Source organism: Arachis stenosperma, chromosome 9, assembly GCF_014773155.1.
Source record: "Arachis stenosperma cultivar V10309 chromosome 9, arast.V10309.gnm1.PFL2, whole genome shotgun sequence".
NCBI classification, from domain to species: Eukaryota; Viridiplantae; Streptophyta; class Magnoliopsida; order Fabales; family Fabaceae; genus Arachis; species Arachis stenosperma.
In genome coordinates, this window is record NC_080385.1 from 76,264,282 (window position 1) to 76,277,234 (window position 12,953).

Below are 12,953 nucleotides of genomic sequence, written 5' to 3' on the forward strand. Positions count from 1 at the left end.
GAATATCTTAGAATAAGAATAAGCATAAATTGAATAGAAAAACAGTAGTACTTTGCATTAATACTCCAAGAACAGCAGAGCTCCACAACTTAAGCTATGGTGTGTAGAAACTCCATCGTTGAAAATACATAAGTGATGAAAATACATAAGCTATGGATCACGACTTTAACCACTCAGTCTCAAGCTGTTCACTTGGACCTTCATGACATAAGCACATGGTTAAGGACAGCTTGATTTAGCCACTTAGCCTAGGATTTTATTCCTTTGGGCCCTCCTATCCACTGATGCTAAAAGCCTTGGATCCTCTTTACCCTTGCTTTTTGGTTTAAAGGGCTATTGGCTTTTTCTGCTTGTTTTTTCTTTTTCTCTTTATTTTTTCTTTTAATTTTCGCCACTTTTTTTCTTTTTTTTTTTTGCAAGCTTTGTTATTCACTGCTTTTTCTTGCTTCAAGAATCAATTTTATGATTTTTCAGATTATCAATAACATTTCTCTTTGTTCATCATTCTTTCAAGAGCCAACAATTTTAACATTCATAAACTTCACTATAAAAAATATGCATTGTTCAAGCATTCATTCAGAAAACAAAAAGTATTGCCACCACATCAAAATAATTAAACTAATTTCAAGATAAAATTTGAAATTCATGTATTTCTTGTTCTTTTGTAATTAGGAACATTTTTCATTTAAGAAAGGTAAGGGATTCATGGAATTATTCATAGTTTCAGGGCATAGACACTAAACACTAATGATCATGTAATGAAGACACAAACATAGACAAACATAAAGCATAAAAAATTGAAAAACAGAAAAATAAGAACAAGAAAATTAAAGAACGGGTCCACCTTAGTGATGGTGGCTAGTTCTTCCTCTTGAAGATCTTATGGAGTGCTTGACCTCCTCAATGTCTCTTCCTTGCCTTTGTTGTTCTTCCCTCATGGCTCTTTGGTCTTCTCTAATTTCATGGAGGATGATGGAATGTTCTTGGTGCTCCATCCTTAGTTGCTCCATGTTGGAACTCAAATCTCCTAGAGAAGTGTTGAGTTGTTCCCAATAGTTATGTTGAGGAAAATGCATCCCTTGAGGTATCTCAAGGATTTCTTGATAAGGGACTTCCTCATGCGTTTGTTGAGGTCAATGAGTGGGCTCTCTTGTTTGCTCTATCCTCTTTTTAGTGATGGCCTTGTCCTCTTCAATGAGGAAAGGCTAACCTTGCCAAAGTGGAGGGCTTGTCAGCCACTTTGTACAGTTCTAGAGGTATGATCACATGAACTTCCACTTCTTCTCCAATCATGATGCTATGGATCATGATGGCCCGATCCACAGTTACTTCGGACCGGTTGCTAGTAGGAATAATAAAGCGTTGGATGAACTCTAACCATCCTCTAGCTCTGGGTTTGAGGTCAAGCCTTCTCAGTTGAACCGGCTTGCCTTTGGAGTCTCTCTTCCATTGAGCTCCTTCTACACATATGTCCATGAGGACTTGGTCGAACCTTTAATCATAGTTGACCCTTCATGTGTAGGGGCGTGCATTTCCTTACATCATTGGCAAGTTGAATGCCAGCCTTACATTTTCCAGACTGAAATCTAAGTATTTCCCCCCGAACCATTGTGAGCCAATTCTTTGGGTTCGGGTTCATAATTTGATCATGGTTCTTTGTGATCCATGCATTAGCATAGAACTCTTGAACCATTAAGATTTCGACTTGTTGAATGGGATTAGTGAGAGCTTCCCATCCTCTTCTCCTAATCTCATGTCGGATCTCCGAATATTCGCTCCTTTTGAGCTTGAAGGGGACCTCGGGGATCACCTTCTTCTTGGCTACAACTTCATAGAAGTGGTCTTGATGGGCCTTTGAGATGAACATCTCCATCTCCCATGACTCGGAGGTGGAAGAAATTATCTTTCCTTTCCTCTTCCTTGAGGTTTCTCCGGCCTTAGGTGCCATTAATGGTTATAGAAAACAAAAAGCAACGCTTTTTACAATACCAAACTTAAAATGTTTGCTCGTCCTCGAGCAAGAGAAGAAAGAATAGAGGAGAAGAAAAAGAAAATAGAGGAGATGGAGGGTTGTGAGTGGTTCGGCCAAGGGGGGAAAGAAGTGTTTATGATGTGTGAAAATGAAGGAGGGATGAGGGGTTTATATAGGAGTAGGGAGAGAGGTAGTGTTTGTGTATTAGGGGCTGGGTTTGGGAGGGAAATGGTTTGAATTTGAGTGGGTGGGGGTAGGTGGGTTGTATGATGGGTTTATGGGAATTAGGGAATGGATGTGAGTGGTGAAGAGAATATGGGAAAGAGGGTAGGATTTGATAGGGGAGGTATATTTGGGGAAGGGTGTTATTGGAATGTGTGAAGAAGAAAGAGAGTGAGTTGATATAGGTGGGGATCTTGTGGGGTCCACAGATCCTGAGGTGTCAAGGATTTCTCATCCCTGCACCATTCTGGCGTGTAAACGTCCTCTGAGTGCTAATCCTGGCATTTAAACGCCAGGCTTATGCCCTTTTCTGGCATTTAAATGCCAGTCTGCTGCCCTATTCTGGCGTTTAAACACCAGAAAAGTGCCAGACTGGACGTTTAAACGCCCATTTTTATACATTTACTAGCGTTTAAATGCCAGTTTGCCTGCCAGTTCTGGCGTTTAAACGCCAAACTGCTGTCCATTTCTGGCGTTTAAACACCCAGAATGGTGCCAGGCTGGGCATTAAACGCCCATTTTGGTATCCTTACTGGCGTTTAAACGCCAGTAAGTTCTTCCTCCAGGGTGTGCTATTTTTGATGCTATTTTTGATTTTGCTTTAATTTTTGCAGTTGTTTTTATGACTCCACATGATCATCATCCTAAAGAAAACATAACAATGGAAAGCAAAATAAAAGAGTAATTAATATAGATAAAAAAAATTGGGTTACCTCCCAATAAGTGCTTCTTTAATGTCAATAGCTTGACAGGAAGCTCTTACAGAGCTTCACAGGTGCTCAGAGCATGATTGTGGCCTCCCAACACTAAACTTAGAGTTTGAGTGCGGGGGCTCTATTTGACTCTGCATGGAGAGAATTGAATGAAGCTTTTCATGCTTCTTCCCTATGTTTACAGAAGAAGATCCTTGTGCCTTGAACACAAGGTAGTCCTCATTCACTTGAAGGACTAGCTCTCCTCTGTCTACATCAATCACAGCCTTTGCTGTGGCTAGGAAGGGTCTTCCAAGGATGATAGATTCATCCTCAACCTTTCTAGTGCCTTGGATTATGAAATCAGCAGGGATGTAAAGGTCTTCAAACTTTACCAGGACATACTCTACAAGTCCATAAGCCTGTTTCTTTGATTTGTCTACCATCTCTAGTGAGTTTCTTGCAGCTTGTACCACAAGGATCCATAGTTTGTCCATTACGGAGAGTGGCATGAGGTTGATACTTGATCGTAGGTCACACAAAGCCTTTTCAAAGGTCATGGTGCCTATGGTGCAAGGTATCAAGAACCTTCCGGGATCCTCTTTCTTTTGAGGTAACTTCAGCTGAACCAATGCACTTAGTTCATTGATGAGCAATGGAGGTTTATCCTCCCTAGTCTCATTACCAAATAATTTGGTATTCAGCTTCATGATTGCTCCTAAATATTGAACAACTTGCCCTTTAGTAACATTTTTGTCCTCTTCAGAGGAAGAATATTCGTCAGAGTTCATGAATGGTAATAGTAGGTTCAATGGAATCTCTATGGTCTCTAGATGAGCTTCAGATTCCTGTGGTTCCTCAATAGGGGACTTCTTGTAGTCCAGTGGACGTCAAATGAGGTCTTCCTTACTGTGAATCACGTCCTCCTCTGTATTAATGGCCTTGCACTCTCTTTTTGGATTCTCTTCTGTATTGCTTGGGAGAGTACTAGGAAGAGTTTCAGTAATTCTTTTACTCAGCTGACCCACTTGTGCCTCCAAATTTCTTATGGAGGACCGTGCCTCAGTCATGAAGCTGAGGGTGGTCTTAGATAGATCAGAGACTATGTTTGCTAAGCTAGAGAGGCTATGCTCAAAATTCTCTATCTGTTGCCGAGAAGATGATGGGAAAAGCTTGCTATTGCCCCACTATTATTGTTATTGAAGCCTTGTTGAGGCTTCTGTTGATCCTTCTATGAGAAATTTAGGTGATTCCTCCATGAAGGATTATAGGTGTTTCCATAGGATTCTCCCATGTAATTCACCTCTTCCATTACAGGATTCTCATGGTCAAAAGCCTCTCCTTCAGAGAAGGCTTCTTTAATACTGCCGGATGCAACTTGCAATCCAGTCAGATTCTGAGAAATCATATTGACTTATTGAGTCAATATTTTGTTCTGAGCCAATATGGCATTCAGAGTATCAATCTCAAGAACTTTTTTCCTCTGAGTCACCCCATTATTCACAGGATTTCTCTCAGAAGTGTACATGAACTGGTTATTTGTAACCATTTCAATGAGTTTCTGAGCTTCTGCAGGCATTTTTAGATGAAGAGATCCACCAGCAGAGTGGTCCAATGACATCTTGGATAACTCAGACAGACCATCATAGAATATACATATGATGCTCCATTCGGGCAACATGTCCGAAGGACACCGTTTGGTTAATTGCTTGTATCTTTCCCAAGCTTCATAAAGGGATTCACCTTCCTTTTGTCTGAAGGTTTGGACATCCACTCTGAGCTTACTCATCTTTTGAGGTGGAAAGAATTTGGTCAAGAAAGTATTGACCAGCTTATCCTAAGAGTTCAGGCTTTCTCTAGGTTGGGAGTCCAACCATGTCCTAGCTCTGTCTCTCACAGCAAAGGAGAAAAGCATAAGTCTGTAGACCTCGGGATCAACCCCATTGGTGTTAACAGTATCAAAGATCTGCAAGAATTCAGATAAGAACTGATAAGGATCTTCTGATTGAAGTCCATGAAACTTGCAGTTCTGCTGCATTAGAGAAACTAATTGAGGCTTAAGTTCAAAGTTGTTTGCTCCAATGGCAGGAATTGAGATGCTTTTTCCATAGAAATTGGAAGTTGGTGCAGCATAGTCACCCAGCATCTTCCGTGCATTGTTGGCATTGTTGTTATTTTCGGCTGCCATGTCTTCTTCTTTTTCAAAAATTTCTGTCAGGTCCTCTCCAAAGATTTGTGCTTTAGCTTCTATTTGCTTCCTCTTCAGAGTCCTTTCAGGTTCAGGATCAGCTTCAACAAGAATGTCTTTATCTTTGTTCCTACTCATATGAAAGAGAAGAAAAAAAGAAAGTATGGAATCCTCTACGTCACAATATAGAGATTCCTTGATGTGTTAGAGGAAAAGAAGAATAAAAGGATGAGGTAGAGAGAAAAATTCGAACTTATAGAGAGGGAGAGGTCCGAATTATTAAAGGTGGATAAGTGTTAGTAATTAAATAGAAAGAGATGGGAGAGAGAAGAAATTCGAATATTGAATAAAAGAAAAAGGAAAAATATTTTGTTTTTATTTTAAAAATTAGTTAGTGTTCGAAAATTAAGAAAGGAATAGAATAAAATTGGAAGTTAAAACAATTAGTTAATTAAAAAGATTTTTGAAAACGTTGTTAGTGGTTTCCAAAATTGAGAAGTGAAAAAGGTAGTTAGGTGGGTTTGAAAAAGATAAGAAAGAGTAAGTTTTGAAAAGATAAGTAGTTAGAAGAAGATTTTGAAATTAAAATTTGAAAAAGATGTGATCTAAAAAAGATATGATTTAAAAAGATATGATTGAAAAGGATGTGTTTGAAAATATATGATTGAAAAAGATTTGATTTTTAAAATTAAAGTTGATTACTTGACTAACAAGAAACTAAAAGATATGATTCTAGAATTTAAAGGTTAAACCTTTCTTAACAAGAAAGTAACAAACTAGAAACTTTTTTGAATCAAATCCTTAATTGTTAGCAACGTTTTCGAAAATATGAAATAAGAATAAGAAAAGATATTTTGAAAATCAATTTTTAAAATTTGTTTTCGAAAATATTAAGAAGAAAAATGAAAAAGATTTGATTTTAAAAAAGATATGATTGATAGGAGAGGATATGAAAAAGATAGGATTTTGAAAAATTAGTTTTAAAACTTGAAAAATTAAAAAAGATTTGAATTCAAAACAAGATTACCTCCTTGGTGTTATCCTGGCATTAACCGCCCAGAATGGTATCCATTCTGGCGTTTAACGCCCACTTGGCTACCTCCTTGGGCGTTAAATGCCCAGCCAGGTACCTTGGCTGGCGTTTAAACGCCAGAAGTCCTTCTTTACTGGGTTGATCTGAATGCCCAGCTTTTTCTCTATGATTCCTCTACTGTATGTTTTGAATCTTCAATTCTGTGTATTATTGACTTGAAAAGACATAATTTTGAATTTTTTTTTAATTTTTAATGATGAGAGAGAAAAACAATAGAATGAAATTAAACATGAAAAACTAAGATCAAAACAAGGAATGCATGCAAGAACAGTTTGAATGTCAAGATGAACATCAAGAACACTATGAAGATCATCATGAACATCAAGAACATATTTTTGAAAATTTTTAAGAAAAGAAAGACATGCAAGACACCAAACTTAGAAATTTTCATACTAGAGACACTAACAAATTAAGAATGCACATGAGAAACAACAACAGACACAAAATAAGAGAATTTAAAGATCAGACAAAGAAAATCGTCAAGAACAACTTGAAGATCAATGAAGAACACAAGAACACACTTCCGAAAAATGCAAGAAGAATAAAGACATGCAATTGACACCAAACTTAAATTTTGACTCTAGACTCAAACAAGAAACACAAAAAATTTTTGATTTTATAAAAAAAAAATTTTTGAAATTTTTTTTGAAAAAGAAAATAAAGAAATTCAAAATTTTTAATACGAATTTCAGGAATCGTGCAATGTTAGTCTAAAGCTTCAGTCTAAAAAGATTAGACATGGCTAGCCAAGCTTCAGCAGGACATTACATACAACAACCAAATTGATGAGAATCAACTAGCTCATGTGATGATAAAAGCATCATCTGAAACTCTAAAATTCATTCTTAAAAATTCTTAAGAACAAAACAAAATAAATAAAAAAAAGAAAGTTACCTAATATAAGCAACAAGATGAACCGTCAGTTGTCCAAACTTGAACAATCCCCAGCAACGGCGCCAAAAATTTGGTACACGAAATCGTGATTCACACTTTTCACAACTCCGCATAGCTGACCAGCAAGTGCACTGGGTCGTCCAAGTAATACCTTACGGGAGTAAGGGTCGATCCCATTGAGATTGTCGGCTTGAAGCAAGCTATGGTCATCTTGTAAATTTCAGTCAGGCGGATTCCAATGGTTATAAGGTTTTGATAATTAAAAGAGAAATAAAACATAAAATAGGATAGAGATACTTACGCAATTCATTAGTGGGAATTTCAGATAAGCGTATAGAGATGCTTTATTCCCTCTGAGCCTCTACTTTCCTATTGTCCTCATCCAATCTTGCATACTCCCTTCCATGGCAAGCTGTATGTTGGAGGATCACCGTTGTCAATGGCTACCATCCGTCCTCTCAGTGAAAACATGTCCGCTACGGTTTCCCGTATGGCTAATCAGCTGTCAGTTCTCGATCGTGTCGGAATAAGATCCATCGATCCTTTTGCACACTGTCACTGCGCCCAATGATAGGCAAAATTATGATTTACTCTTTTTATAACTCGAACACTTTTTAATAATGGCTCAAAAAACTTGGTGCACACTACTATGGTTCACTCACATTCTTCACAACTTCGCACAACTAACCAGCAAGTGCACTGGGTCGTCCAAGTAATAAACCTTACGTAAGTAAGGGTCGATCCCATGGAGATTGTTGGTATGAAGCAAGCTATGGTCATCTTGTAAATATCAATTAGGCTTATTTAAATGATTATAATGGTTATCGAAAATAATAATAAATAAAGCATAAAATAAAGATAGAGTTACTTATGTAAATCATTAGTGGGAATTTCAGATAAGTGTATGGAGATGCTTTGTCCTTGTTGAATCTCTGTTTTCCTACTGCCTTCCTTCAATCCTTCATACTCCTTTCCATGGCAAGCTGTATGTAGGGCATCACCGTTGTCAATGGCTACTTCCCATCCTCTCAGTGAAAATGGTCCAAATGCTCTATCACAGCACGACTAATCATCTGTCGGTTTTCGATCATGTTGGAATAGAATCCATTGATTCTTTTGCGTTTGTCACTACGCCCAACAATTGTGAGTTTGAAGCTCATCACGGTCATTCAATCCTTGAATCCTACTCGGAATGCCACAGACAAGGTTTATACTTTCCGGATTCTCAAGAGTGGCCGCCAATGGGTTCCAGCTTATACCACGAAGATTATGATCAAGGAATCTGATAAACCACTATTTTATAGTTTATATTGTGTTTAATTGTGTGGTTTTGTCATGATCCTTACCCACTTATTCATCAATTTAGCATGCATTTTGATTTCCTTCCTGAATTTATTACATGTTTGAAAATTGCTTCCTAGAGACTTTAATTATTTAATTTTAATTCTCCTTTATTCCATTCGATGCCGTAATCTGTGTGTCAAGTGTTTCAGGCTTTATAGGGCATGAATGAGACGGAGATTGGAGAGGAAGCTAGCAAAAATGGAAGGAACACAAGAATTTGAGGAGATAACCAGTGAAAAGTGACGCGGTCGCATGGCACACGCGACCGCGCGAAGGAGCGCAAATCGCGGTGACGCGACCGCATGGCTTGCGCGGCCGTGCGGATTGGAAAGCACAAGCAACGCGGTAGCTTGGATGACGCGAACGCGTGAAGAGGAAAAGCGCAAGCAACGCGTCCGCATGGACTACGCGATCGCGTGACATGCGCGATCTGCATAATCTGCAGAATTCGAAACCAGCGATTTTGGACCCTATTTCGGCCCAGTTTTCGGCCCGGAACAGCAGACTAGAGTCGGAGAATATGCAGAAACAACGGAGACACATTCATTCAGTAGTTTTAGATCTAGTTTTTCACTCTCTTAGGTTTTCTCTCTATAGCTTTTAGAATTTTAACTTTCAATTGGTCTTAGCATTGGAACATTGAGAAGAGTTATTTTCTCATCAAGACTTCATCACTCTAGTTTGTTCTCTTAACTTGGTTTTATTCTTCCATGTTCTTTGTTATGTTCAATTTTGTCATTCAGATACTTTTATGATTAATTAATGCAAGGATTATTTCTTTTTAATTTAATTTCAATTCCAATAATCATGTCTTCTTTTAATTCCCTTTCATGTGCCATGGATTCTTTATTTACAAAGCGTGAGTAGTTTCATTACTTGATGGGGGAATTGATTAAAAGGAACTCTTGAGTTGGAAGGATTGAAGAAAAAAAATTTGTAGTTGGGTTAATTGTTGGATTGCTATCCTGTCACCAACGCCAATCCCTTTGAACTAAGTGGGTTGTAACTCGTGAACAGATCTGGCATTCTAACTTGTTTGACTTTCCCTTACCTAGTAAGGGATAACCAAACAGAGTAACCATTAATTATAAATCAATCTTAAAAATCATTCCATCAATGATAGAGATTCTAACCAATCAATTCCCAGTCAAGGCTTTTATTTATATTATTTAAAATTCCTCAATTTAAATCCCAATTTACTTAGCTCAATTTTTTGGAATATCTGATTAATAAAACAGCACACTTTTCTACAACTCGTTGGGAGACGAGCTGGGACTTAAAACTCCCAGTAATTTTAATTTAAACTTTCTGTGACATATTTGATAAATTTTAAGAACTATACTTGCAACGTAACCATTTTAATAAATTTTTAATTCACCAGTTTCTGCACTCCATCAATTTTTGGCGCCGTTGCCGGGGAGTTGCAATAGAGTGCTAATTTTATTAATTAGAATTTATTTACTTGCATTTTATTTAATTTTGCTACTATGTGCTGCATGTTTCTTCTGTCAAATGACACGTTCACTTCCTGATCCGCGCTTGCTAATATTCGATCCTAAAATTGAAAGAACAATTTCACAAATAAGGTGTGAACAGCGTAGGTTAGTCCGCTCTGAGGGCGGATCTGAAAGTGAATCTGAGGAAGAAACCAGCTCCCGTTCTACTAATTCGGTTGTTTTACATGCAGAAAACATGGCAGCTAGAAGAGTTACCATTCAGGAGGAGGAGCTCCTGATTTTACAATGCAACCGTTTCAAGCGCATCATCCAGCGGTAGCTACGGATTTTGAAATAAAGACCGCACTGCTAAATTTGATGCCCAAGTTTCATGGCCTACCTGCTCAAGAGCCTGTCAAGCACTTGAGAGATTTTCAGGCAGCCTGTTCTACTGTCAGGCGTGATGGCACTGATGAAACTTCAATTCTGCTGAAAGCTTTTCCATTCTCTCTTGAGGGAAAAGCAAGAGAGTGATACTACATTTAACCTCTAGCAAATGTATCCAACTGGGATACACTCAGAAAGGAGTTTCTGGAGAAATTCTTTCCATCTGAAGTTACTGATAAACTGAGGAAGGATATCTCTACAATTGTTCAGGATGACAATGAGACTCTCTTTGAATACTGGGAGTGCTTCAATAATCTTCTGGAAGCATGCCCCCACCACATGATTGACAAGATCGTGCTACTCAACTATATCACAAAAGGTATGAGATCCCAAGATAAGACCACATTGGAAAGTGCCAGCAATGGGTCTATGAAGAAGTACAAGACCACTGATGAAGCTTGGCAATTGATCAGTGATTTAGCTGAATCTACTCGGAACCACAGACAGAAGCAAGGCCGTTCAAGGGCCGTTGCAGAAGTATCTTCTGGCATAGAGACTGCGGCTCTAAATCGAAGCATCTGTGAAATGACCAACCTGCTGAAGCAAATACAGTTAAATCAACAAGCTATGCAAACTCAACCGCAGCAAAACCAACAACTAGTTCCACAAAGAATTTGCAGAATTTGTGCTGATTACAGTCATTATACTGATGAATGCCCGCAGCTCCAACAAGAAGACAACATGGTGGCATCCACTCAAAACTTCTATGACCGCCCCAACCAAGGGTACAATCAAAGTGGAAATAATAACCATGGATGGCAGGACAATTCAAACCAGAATTGGAGGGACAACAATAATAGGGGAGGCAGAGATAATCAGGGAAATCAGAGGTGGAATAATTACAACAACAAGTAGCAAAATCAACCTTACCGAGTACCTCACCTGAGGCAAAACCAAGGACCACCGAACAATCAGCAGCAAACCTCTCAATTTACTCATTCTTCTGTATCTTCTAATGAAGATTTATTACAAGCTTTTGAGAAAAGACAACTGGCCATGGAAAATACCATCGTGAACAGTATTAACGCCAATCTGAATGGTTTCACCTCTACTCTGCAAGCTTTTATGACACAACTTGGTTCAGCACAAAATTCCAGTAACCAACCTTCAAGCACCATTGGAATCCCCTCTCAACCATTACCCAATCCAAAGGGAGGCATTAATGCCATCACCCTGAGGTCCGGGACCACACTGCAGGAGAGGAATCAGGAGAAACCAAGCTCACCAGAATACGCCTCAGCTGAAGAGGTGGTAGAAATCGAAGATGTTGAAGAGGAAGAGGATATACAGGACATAGCTGAAGAAGAGATAGCTCAACCACAGGAAGAAGCACAAAAAGGTGCAGGCACCACAGAAAACACTACTCCCATTCCATTTCCACAACTTGCAAGGAAGCCTAGGAAGCAGCTGGAACCTGATCCTAAAATGGTAGAAATATTCAAAAAGGTTGAGGTAACTGTTCCCCTTTTTGATGTTATTTAGCAGGTACCTAAATATGCAAAGTTTCTAAAAGACTTATGTATCCATAAAGACAAAATTAATGAATTAGAAACTATTCCTTTAGGTAGTTCTATATCTGCTTTAATGGGAGGATTACCTGAAAAATGTAGTGATCCAGGTCCTTGCATAGTTAGTTGTACTATTGGTAGTGTAGTAATTTATGATTGCATGTGTGATTTGGGAGCATGTGTCAGTATAATGCCTTTGTCTATATATGATGTTTCAAGGCTCCCTCCCTTAAAAAGGTCGGCAGCTCGTTTTGTGTTAATAGATAAAAGCATTATTACAGTGGCTGGAGTTGCTGAAGATGTTTTGGTGAACATTAAAGGGCTCACATTTACCACTGATTTTTATATCTTGGAGATGCCCCATAATGATTCAGATAAGCCATCATCAATCCTACTTGGAAGACCATTCCTGAAGACATCAAAATTCAAATTGGATGCTTTTTCAGGGACATACTCCTTTGAAATAGATGGCCGCATAGTAATCTTCAATCTGAATGGAGTCATTGACAACCCCCCAGAAGATCGTTCTATCTTCCAGTGTGATGTCATAGACGAAAGTGTGGCTGAAGTTCAAAAAGAAGAGTTTGAAGAGAGGCACACTGGACAAGGTCCAAGTGTGGGGACCCTCTTAACTGACAATGAGAACACTTCACCATTTTCACAAGCCTCAGATAACCCAGAGCCTGCCCATGATCAAAAGTTAGAATTAAAACCTCTCCCTCCACATCTCAAATATGCTTACCTTGAGGATGAGCAGAAGCTTCCAGTTATTATTGCAAGAGAACTGACTTCTCAACAAGAAGAGCAGTTACTTGATGTACTGAGGAAGCATAAGAAGGCAATTGGGTGGAGTTTGGCAGACATAGTGGGAATCAACCCTCAAGTATGCGAGCACAGAATATTTTTAGAAGAGGGAGCAAGACCTGTCCGTCAACCGCAAAGAAGATTGAATCCCACCATCTTGGAAGTTGTCAAAAAAGAAGTGACCAGACTATTGGAGGCAGGTATCATATATCCCATTTCAGACAGTGAATGGGTAAGCCCAGTACAAGTGGTGCCCAAGAAATCTGGAGTCACTATAGTGAAAAATGAACATGGAGAGCTCATAGCAACTAGAGTTCAGAATGCTTGGAGAGTCTGCATTGATTACAGGCGTC

General features: G+C 38.7%; 1 non-coding gene across 1 annotated transcript; it reads right to left on the reverse strand.

Moving 5' to 3' along the window:
- Positions 1-10,465: 10,465 nt before the first annotated feature.
- LOC130953479 (small nucleolar RNA R71) lies at positions 10,466-10,573 on the reverse strand. The gene has a single exon (XR_009075649.1). It is a non-coding gene; the product is annotated as a small nucleolar RNA R71 (small nucleolar RNA).
- Between the last annotated feature and the right edge of the window lie 2,380 nt (positions 10,574-12,953).